The sequence below is a fragment of the Triticum urartu genome, chromosome 1A (assembly GCF_056163025.1).
Source record: "Triticum urartu cultivar PI428250 chromosome 1A, HENAU_Tu73, whole genome shotgun sequence".
NCBI lineage: Eukaryota > Viridiplantae > Streptophyta > Magnoliopsida > Poales > Poaceae > Triticum > Triticum urartu.
In genome coordinates this window covers 534,471,484-534,482,449 of record NC_141873.1, presented here as the reverse complement: position 1 = coordinate 534,482,449, position 10,966 = coordinate 534,471,484, and the positions used below count along the sequence as shown (strand labels likewise).

At 44.9% G+C, this 10,966-nt stretch overlaps 1 pseudogene; it reads right to left on the bottom strand.

The window, feature by feature from the left end:
• Positions 1-8,604: 8,604 nt before the first annotated feature.
• Positions 8,605-10,250, bottom strand: LOC125529535 (putative acetyltransferase At3g50280; annotated as a pseudogene).
• Positions 10,251-10,966: the final 716 nt, after the last annotated feature.

The following is a 10,966-nucleotide window of genomic DNA, read 5'->3' as shown; positions in this document are numbered from 1 at the left end:
TGCTTGTTTGCTTTCTTCACTAAGTAGATTTTGTTTTTCCTTCTTTGTTTCTGTTTAGTTCTGGGTGAAACATACAAAAAATATTAAAGAATGAAAATAAAAAAATTACTTGTCTCTCATGCCTAAAAAAGTTTTTCAAAAAAAGTGATTGGAAAGTTATGCATTGAAGAAGTGAGGGTCGACCTTGAGCACTTGTGTTCATGCTCACGGAAACAATGTAGATATTTCATGGAAGTTTCTCTGTAAATAATTATCCCCTTGTGTATATCATTTGTATTATAAAGATAATGTGCCAAGCCTTGGTTCTAGGATGATTAGATTGCTTGTTTACTATGTGCAGAATAAAAACAGAAACTTTGACTGTAGCGGGTGATTTTACATTTTTTACTGGAAAGTCAAATGTGTCTGAAACTTTTTGCACATTACTTCTGTATAAAATTTTCAAATTGTCAAGTTTATTTCATAATTATTGGAGTTACATAAGTTTGCTAAACTTCCTGATTACTACAGACTGTCCTGTTTTAGACAGATTCTGTTTTTCGTGTGTTGTTTGTTTATTTTGATGCATCTATGGCTACTATCGGAGGGTATGAAAAATAGAGAAGTTGGAATACAGTAGATATAGTTCTAATATGAAATTTGAATGAGTTTGAAACAGTACCTAAAGGTAGTGATTTGCTTTATTATACTAATGGATCTCAAAAAGTTTTTGTTAAGGTTTTGTGTGGATGAAGTGTTCGAAGATCGAGGAGCTATCAATATGAGAAGAATAAAGAGAGGAAAAAGTTCAAGATTGGAGATGCCCAAGGCACCCCAAGTAAATATTTCAAAGGATACACAAGCATCTAAGCTTGGGGGTGCCCCGGTTGGCATCCCATCTTTCTTCTTCAACAAATATCGGTATACCTCGGTTTTTGTTTTGTTCACGTGATTTGTGTCCTTTGTGTTTTTCTTATTTCTTTAAGAACCATGCTAGTATGAGATTTCCCTTCATTAATTTATATAATACTTCATATTCTTCACTTATATCTTTTAAGTATGATCTTATAGAATTGCTCTTTGAGCTTCACTTAAATCTTTTGAGTATGGTTTTATAGAATGCTTCGTGTGCTTCACTTATACATTTTGAGCTTGGATATTGGTTAGTTTATATTAATTGTAGAATGCTCCATGAACTTCACTTATATCTTTTGGAGTATGAATAATACTATCATCTAAAGCGGGTTTGGAAGAGTGTCAACTTTAGGAACTAGTGATCCCGTTATTCCGAATGAGAAGAATTTTGCTTATGTGGAGAGTAGTAAAATTTCGATGCTCGTAGATCATGAAAATAATGCTTTATGTGATGGTTATATTCTTAAATTCATTCATGATGCTTCTGAAAATTATTATGAGGGAGGAATATATGCTTGTAGGAGTTGGAATAATATCAAGTTTCCTCTCTATGTGCTTAAAGTTTTGAAGTTATACTAGTTTTTGCCTTCCTATGCTAGTTGATTCTTGTTCCTATAAATTATGTGCTCACAAAATCCCTAGGCATAGGAAGTGGGTTATATTTAAATAGGCTAGCCATATTCTTCATGATGCTCCCTTTATGTTTCAATTCTTATCTTTTATGTGAGCATCATTGAAATCATCATGCCTAGCTAAAAGGCATTAAAGAAAAGTGCTTGTTGGGAGACAACTCAATATTTACCCTTACTGTTTTTATGTGTTCTCATGATTAAGATACTATAGTAATCATGTTTTATAGTTTTTGTTTCAATAAAGTTCCAAGTAAGACCTTTGGGAAGACTTGGGTGAAAGTTAATGTGATCTTGCTGTAAAAAACAAAAACTTTGTGCTCATAAGATTAGCTGCCATTTTTTGCAGAAGAGTGCTTTGGTGCTGATTTTTTTTGCAGAAGATTAATAGACAAACTCCTCACGTCCACAAATTTATTTCATATTTTTGGAGTAGCATAAGTATGGTTGATGTTCAGATCATTACAGACTATTCTGTTTCTGACAGATTCTGTTTTCATTGCATAGTTTGCTTGTTTTCTAGTTTCCGTGGCTTATATTTCTCAATATAAATTGTAAAAATGATATGGTACAGTAGGCATTGTATGAGAACAATTATGAACCTTGTCTTTGACAGTACCAAAGCGAATGGTTTACTCTTTATCATACTAACCTATCTCACGAAGTTCCGTTAAGTTTAGTGTGATTGAAGTTTTCAAGCTTTGGGTGAGATATCGATATGAGGAGAATAAGGAGTGGAAAGACCCTAAGCTTGGGGATGCCCAAGGCACCCCAAGGTAATATTCAAGGAAGACTCAAGCGCTTAAGCTTGGGGATTCCCCGGAAGGCATCCCCTCTTTCGTCTTCACAACTATCGGTATACCTTACTCGGAGCTATATTTTTATTTGTCACATGATATGTGTTTTGCTTGGAGCATATTTTCAATTTTACTTGCTGTTTGAATAAAATCATTGGATCTGAATTATTAAATGAAAAAGAATCCTCCCATGGCTAGTTAATTATTTGACTACTCAGTGTTCTTCCCTTATATCTTTTGGAGTAGTTTGTCATTTACTCACGTGCTTCACGTATACCCTATGAGTAAATGGTTGAATAAATGAAATATCATAAATATGAATTTATATATGTTTCATATGCTTACACCATGGGGAGTAACGACTTCACATAAAATAAGTATAGGTAGTAAATTTATTGAAAGTTAGCAAACGTAGAATTGGTCACTTGAACAATTCATGAAAGAATATTGAAGGAAGAGAGATTTCACATATAAATATACTATCTTGGACATCTTTTGTAATTGTGAGCACTCATTAAAATATGACATGCTAAAAGGTTGATGTCGGACAAGGAAGACAACGTAATGGGTTATGTTTTCTTATATCCGAAATAAAGTATATTGTCTTGGACCATCCAACATGTTGAGCTTGCTTTCCCCCTCATGCTAGCCAAATTCTTTGCACCAAGTAGAGATACTACTTGTGCTTCCAAATATTCCTTAAACCAGTTTTTCCATGAGAGTCCACCATACCTACCTATGGATTGAGTAAGATCCTTCAAGTAAGTTGTCATCGGTGCATGCAATAAAAATTGCCCTCTAAATATGTATGATCTATTAATGTGGGGAAAATAAGCTTTATACGATCTTGTGATGTGGAAGAAATAAAAGCGACGGACTGCATAATAAAGGTCCATATCACAAGTGGCAATATAAAGTGACGTTCTTTTGCATTAAGATTTTGTGCATCAAACCATAAAAGCGCATGACAACCTCTGCTTCCCTCTGCGAATGGCCTATCTTTACTTTTATCTTCTACCCTTATGCAAGAGTCATGGTGAACTTCACCTTTCCTTTTTATATTTTATCCTTTGGCAAGCACATTGTGTTGGAAAGATCCTGATATATATATCCAATTGGATGTAAGTTATCATGAACTATTCTTGTTGACATTACCCTTGAGGTAAAAGGTTGGGAGGCGAATCTATAAGCCCCTATCTTTCTCTGTGTCCGATTAAAACTTTGAACCCATAAATATCACATGAGTGTTAGCAAATTGTGAAAGGTTAAAAGATAGTTGAGTATGTGGAGTTTGCTAAATCAAAGCTCTGACATAGACCCTTCCTGAAAATAAGATGAATTGTAATTGTTTGATGACTGAGAATATACTTTGTTAGTTTCAAGAAAGTTTATGACCTATACTTTAACATGTGAATAGCTTGTTACTTGATCATGAAAAGTTTTATGAAGATGAGCTACCGATATGACATATAATGATGCTAGAAAAAGTGATTGGAACTATCATTGATGAAACTTATGCACTTGCTAGCATTCACACTTCATAAATTATTTACCTACTCGAGGACGAGCAGGAATTAAGCTTGGGGATGTTGATACGTCTCCAACGTATCTATAATTTATGAAGTATTCATGCTATTATATTATCAACCTTGGATGTTTTATATGATATTTTATATGATTTTTTGGACTAACCTATTAACCTAGAGCCCAGTGCCAGTTTCTGTTTTTTTTCTTGTTTTAGAGTATCACAGAAAAAGAAAATCAAATGGAGTCCAATTGACCTGAAACTTCACGGAACTTATTTTTGGACCAGAAGAAGCCCACGAAGCATCGGAGATGGACCAGAAGTGTCCCGGGCTGCCCACGAGGGTGGGGGCACGCCCACCCCCTGGGCGTGCCCCCTGCCTCGTGGACAGCCCGGAGACCCCCCTGACTTGTTCTCGACGCCAAAACCTCTTATATGTACTGAAACTTCCAGAAAGAAACCTCGATCGGGAGTTCCGCCGCCAGAAGCCTATGTAGCCACCGAAAACCAATCTAGGCCCTCTCCGGCACCCTGCTGGAGGGGGTCATCATCACCGGAGGGCATGGAGGAGGATCCCGGAGGGGCCATCATCACCATGAAGCCCAAGGACCAGAGGGGGAACCTCTCCCCATCCGGGAGGAGGCCATGGAGGAGGAATCACAAGGGGGAGAACCTCTCCTCCTCTCTCTTGGTGGCACCGAAGTGTCATTGAGAGGGGAATCATCTCCGCGGTGATCGTCTTCATCAACTTCACCATCATCATCACCATCCTCATCTCTTTTATGCGGTCCACTCTCCCGCACCCCGCTGTAATCCCTACTTGAACATGGTGCTTTATGCCACATATTATGATCCAATGATGTGTTGCCATCCTATGATGTTTTGAGTAGATATCTTTTCTCTTTGGGTTGATTGATGATCTAGATTGGTATGAGTTGTATGTTTTTACTTTGGTGCTGTCCTATGGTGCCCTTCGTGTCGCGCAAGCGTGAGGGATTCCCGCTGTAGGGTGTTGCAATACGTTTATGATTCGCTTATAGTGGGTTGCGTGGGTGACTGAAACACAAACCCGAGTAAGGGGGTTGTTGCGTATGGGATAAAGAGGACTTGATGCTTTAATGCTATAGTTGGGTTTTACCTTAATGATCTTTAGTAGTTGCGGATGCTTGCTAGAGTTCCAATCATAAGTGCATATGATCCAAGTAGAGAAAGTATGTTAGCTTATGCCTCTCCCTCACATGAAACTGCAATAGTGATTATCTGTCTTGTTAACAATTGCCTAGGACAATTCCGCACACTGATCCACCATTATTCCACACTCACTATTTATAATATTTAGTAATATATTCTAACTTTATGATAACAGCTCCTACTTTTGTATTTTTGCTCTCCGATATCATGCAAAGTTATCCACTTCATACCCACAACGTAGTTTTATTTCTCGTTCCTAGTTGGAAGAAAACGTTCGGTGTACGTAGAGTCGTATCAGTGGCAGATAGGGCTTGAGAGAATATTAATCTTACCTTTAGCTCCTTGTGGGTTCAACACTCCATACTTATCACTTCCACCTTTGGAAATTGCTACGATGATTTTCTGCACTTGGGGATTATCAAAAAGCTAGAATCCACACAAACAACCAAGAAAGTCATTGATCTATGCCAGCAAGTGTTGGTGACGCTGACCCCAAAGGATCCGTGGCCTGGAATAAGATGGTGATAGGTCGACTATACCTATACGTATCTCCGACTGAAAGAAATAATAAGATTGGCGTCATCGTTGCCGAAGCAGCACCAATCCGACGAAGATGCAACCAACTCCCCATGTTTTCACAAAGAGAAATGCAAACTTGTCTACCTGATCTTGATGTTAGATCGCATTGTGCACACCCACTGAAGTCCGAAAAGAAGCCACCAGAGATCTACTGAACACCCGCTACCACCACCACTAGAAGGGCTGAAAACTGCGGATGGCAGAAACCTACATGTCCAACTGATCTTGTTACTGGGTCGATGGCATGTGCATCGTCGAAATGGAGAAAAGGTTGGAGGAACCATATTGAACACCATCGCCACCACTGCTGAAAGGCCCAGAGTGACGGACAAGCAGAGACCTACCTAATACCATAATACAGAGAAACTCTATATCCCACCGATAGATCGGGGTTTCCCTACACACCGTTACCGACGGAGTCAGTGGAGGAGGAGAAATCCAATGACCTTTTGATGGAGGAAGGTGACAGCAGAGGAGGAACACTGGATTCATCATTCATGTGGCTAGGGACTGCCCCAATACGAAGGTTTCCCCCTATGTTTTGAACTTCGAGGTAAAGATGTCGTTAATGTTTTTATATTCCCCCCTTTTTAGAAATATTTGTGCCAGTGCCGAGACCTCATTTGTTAAAACGTACTAGTATTTCTTTGTATTGAGATAAGAATGCCATTGTTTACTTTTCACGAGGAAGACAGCCAAATGAAATAAGTTGGAATTTCTAGTTATTATAACATTTTCCTGGGTGCACCCTCTTTTAGGCTTGACCTAAGGAACTACTCCCTCTGTTTCCTAATATAAGAGCATTTTTGACACTACACTAGTATTTTTCTCAAATATGCACGAGTGTGCATATCATATATTAAAGAAGAAAGGCAAAGAGTGCCTCCACCATAGTTTACAGGGTTCTTAGTACATGCTAATCCTCATCACTCACCCACCTCTCTACCCTACTAAAGAAGGGTGTGATATTCCCTTCAATAGCCCAGCGGAGGACCAAATGAAGCCCTCAGAACACACCTTTCTCAGCAACTGCTCGATCGAAGGCCGCGCTCCCTCAAACACAATGGCATTCCTATGTTTCCACAACTCCCACCAAGTGAGCGTGAAGATGGTGCGAAGATCCTTCGTGCTGACACTGTTCGATCCTTGCTTGTCGATGGCCCACTCCACCAGTGAGTCTTGGGCAGAAGGGATCCAACTCGGCGTCCCGAAGGCAACACAAATCGCCGCCCAAGCAGTCCGAGCAAAGACACACATGGGTAGTATATGATCGATCATTTCTTCCTCTTGATCACAAAAAGGACATCCGGCCTGGTGAGGTAGGCCTTTGCGTGCAAGATGATCCGAGGTCCAGCATCTGTCCTTCATGGCCAGCCTGGTGAAAAGCCTGCATTGCATAGGAGCACGTGATTTCCATGTCAGGTCCGCCATTGGGACCACTTCCCAGCCCCAAAATCTAGCCGCGTACGCCGATCTCACAGAGAAGTGCCCATTCGTCTCCCACAACCATGTTATCTCATCCGACGCCTCATCAGAAGGCTCTCAAACATTGACCGCTTGTCAGAGTGTTAGAAACTCATGCAAGGTCTCTGGTCCAAGATTGGGGCTGAAGTCCGTCGCCCAAGACCCGTCCTCCATGGCTGAATTGACCAATCTCAGCTTGTGAGTTTGGGGTGGCACAAGATCATATACTCGTGGTGTGATCTCCTGAATTCTTTGTCCATGTAACCATCGGTCCTCCCAAAAGAGCATTGTCCTTCCCGACCTCACATTACTCCTCATGGCTGCCTGGCACAACATTTGTGCTTCGTCCGTAACTTTGATTCTAAACTCATTCCAGGGCCTTGATTCGTCGGTCCTCTTGAGCCACGGCCAACGAGCTTGCATGGCGATATTCATCCATCTTAGATTAGGCAGCCCCAATCCACCTGCCCACTTCGGCGTACACACCATGTCCCATGCAACAACACAGTTGCTGCCGTTTGCTTCAGCTCTTCGGCACCACAAGAAGCCTCGGCAAATCTTGTTCATTGCCGCAATAGTTTTCACAGGGAGATCCAATGCCATCATAGCATGGATAGGCATGGCGCACAGAACGGACTGCACAAGAGTTAGTCGTCCACTCTTTGCATAAGAGCTGCCTTCCACTTTGGTAGTCGGTTTGCCATGTGATCCACCAAATACTGCAGTTGCGCCGCTGATTGCTTTCTTAACGATAGTGGTAGTCCAAGGTATTTTATCAGAAACAATCCCAAGGGGCATTGCAGCTCATTGCATGCCATAGCTATCTCTTCCCCGGAGCACCTGATAGGTAGGGCTGCAGATTTACGCATGTTAATTTCTCAGCCCTACTGCCTCCCCAAACAGCTCAAAAAGGCACTTGCCGACCTCAAGATCCAATGGTTTTGGCTTGACAAACAGTACCACGTTGTCAGCGAAGATAGATAGGCGCTTCCTCATCCCAACACACGCCAGGGGTGACAACACTCCTCTACTCATGGCCACCTCAAACATCCTTTGCAGGGGCTCCATAGTTAGGATGAAAAGCATTGGTGAGATCGGGTCGCCCTGCCGCGGCCCTTTACAGTTGTAGATCGTGTCTCTCGGATCACCATTCACCATGATCTTGGTGGTCGATGCTGATGAAGTCGTCGACACGCGGCCAAGCCCGTCTTGGCTTGGCCATGTTTCCTTGTCATGCGGGAATCGACTGAACTGAAATAAAAATTCCAGTTGCTTGTAAAATAGAAGTGCGATATGAAATGCAATTTGCGGTGTTAGCGAGAAATACCACCCTCTCCGTTCCATAATATAAAAATGTTTTTTATACCAGAGTGTGTTTGTTAAGGGCAGATCACTGCATGATAACTTCATGCTTGTACAGAGCATGGAACGACGATTGCATGCACTGAGGAGTTCAACCGTGCTGCTCAAGCTTGGCATATCAAAAGCGTTTGACTCTGTTCAGTGGCCTTTTCTTATTGAGATTTTGCATCAGATGGGCTTTGGGCCGAGGTGGAGATCTTGGATATGCGGGATACTTGCAACCAGAGAGAGGCGAGGAGGAGGCTTGATGAAGGGGGTGGGCTTAGTGGCGGCTCGCGCAAGACGGCGGGACAGCACGCCGAGCGGAAGAGGGAGAATGTGACGGAGGAGGACGAAGGGGAATCGATTGAATGCATGAAAAATTTCATGCAACTGACCATAGTAGTTAGCAGGAAGAGCCACGATTATGATTATTATTCATCGTCGGTACTGGTTACACCCACTGAGGCCATGAACTCCTCGTCGGCGACGAGCCTGGCGAGCGCCTCCGGAGCGAGGCACACCTCCAGCGCCATGCTCCCTCCGCGGCCTCGCCCCTCGTACACCGTCGCCTTCCCGTCCACCTTGTTCCCCGCGCCGCTCCGGACGGCCAGCGGCGCGCCCCACCCGAAGTCGTTCCCGTACACGTCGAACCGCGGCGAGCTCCCCGTCAACAACGTCGTCGGAGCGAGAGCCACGAGCTCGGGCAGGTGCGCGAAGCTGGGGTCCTGGGGCCATGACGCGAGCTTGTCCCTCGCGCTGGCCTCGTCAAACAACGCCACGGCCCGGTTCAGCTGCCATGCCGCCCAGCCCAGGCCGTTGCCCAGGATCTCGCCGGCGGAGGATTTAGCGGCGACGTGCGCCAGCGCGTTGCCCGCGTAGGATGCTGGTATGCCGCCAACGCGGCCCCGACATCCGACGTAGACGATGTACGCCGTCTCCTGCTCCGACGCGAGCCACCGGGCGCGGCACACGGCGCGCCACAGGTGCGCGAGCAGGACCTGCAGCGAGGAGATGGTGGTGGTGGTGGTGGTGCCGGAGATCTCGGCTTTCGCCTTTGCTTTGAGCTTCTTCAAGGTCGCCGCGGAAAAATGGAGGAAGCATTCCTGCACCGGCGGGAACAGATCTAAACGTTGGCCGACGACGTCCTTCAGCTTGCCGAAGGGTAGAGGGATGGGGATGGTGCAGCCCTCGAGGAACCAATTGTCGAACACGGGCAACGGCGTGGACATCATAGCATCGTTGCCAGCGGCGGCGTCACCGTCACTCAAGCCGAGGCGGGTTAGCTCGGACCAGGTGTTGAAGAACTGCCAGAAGGTCGTCCCGTCGGCGACGCTGTGGTTCATCCACATGGCGATGAAGACGCCGTCGGCGAGCTCGGTGACCTGCGCGGCGAGGACCGGGCGCGATTCGGCAATGGCGTCCGCGCCGAGCAGCCCGTTGAGCGGGAAGAAGGACCAGACCACCCGCGGAATAAGCAGCGAGGCGGTGACATCCGCGACGGCGACGCCGGGCGCCACGGCGTGGACGAACTCGGTGCCCTCGCCGCTGCAGCGGAGCGAAATGGCGAGGCTCTCAGGCGACGCCCTGTCCTCTCTAGCCGGCGCTACAGCGAGGCGCCCGGCATAGGGGTAGAAGCGGCCCAGGGCGCGCGCGAAGGAAGAAGCGAGACGCTCGACGTCGACGTCGTGGCGTCCCTGTCTGCCGGTGGCGGGAGGCTTGGGCAGGAGGATGCCCTTCTGGATGTACTCCACGGCGATGCTCCGGAGATCCCACGGCGTCAGGTGGCGAGGCCGTCGGTTAAGGCCGTACCATGCGCCGAGACACGACTCGAACGTCGCCCATTGATCTTGGTCCAGTTTACACGGCCAGCGCCGGAGTGAGACAGCGACTAGACCATAGCAAATTCATGGCGTCTCGCTGCGATCTTATCTTGTTTCAGGCTTTCGCTTGGTGGGTCCATTTTCCGTGCAGTGAACCCGTGACACCATGATCGATCGTCGCCCCTCCCCGTGATTCAGCTTTGGACTTAGAAGGACCATAAAACTGTAGATGAGCAAATGATGTTTCAAAAATAACAAAAGGGAGACTGTTCGTCGTGTGGATCTCTCTTGGAGACCAACAGAGAACGGTTATGCTGCTGCAAGCTCAAAGAAAACGAGACCTCGTTCGTTTCCAGGATTTCAAGTCCGTAGAACTTGTTGAAAACTAAAACTTCATATATTTACTACCCCTTGATTAGAGTATTTCAATTGCAATGCCGTCAATAAAAATACACAAAGTATTCTCTCCGTCCGAAAAAACTTGTCCCTTAAATTGATGTATCTAGCACCAAGTTATTGAGGGTCAAGTTTTTTTGGACGGATGGAGTATTATGAACTTACATAAGCTTTATTTCAGGCAGAAAAGCATGATAAACTTCTCGTCAAGGACACCAGGCTCTCCCAACAATGCCACTATCTGAGGCGCATGCGAATGCTCAGTGTACTAAAACGTGGTGGTCGCAAGGAAAAGCACAATTTTTTTTAAGTTGGAAAGGAAAATAA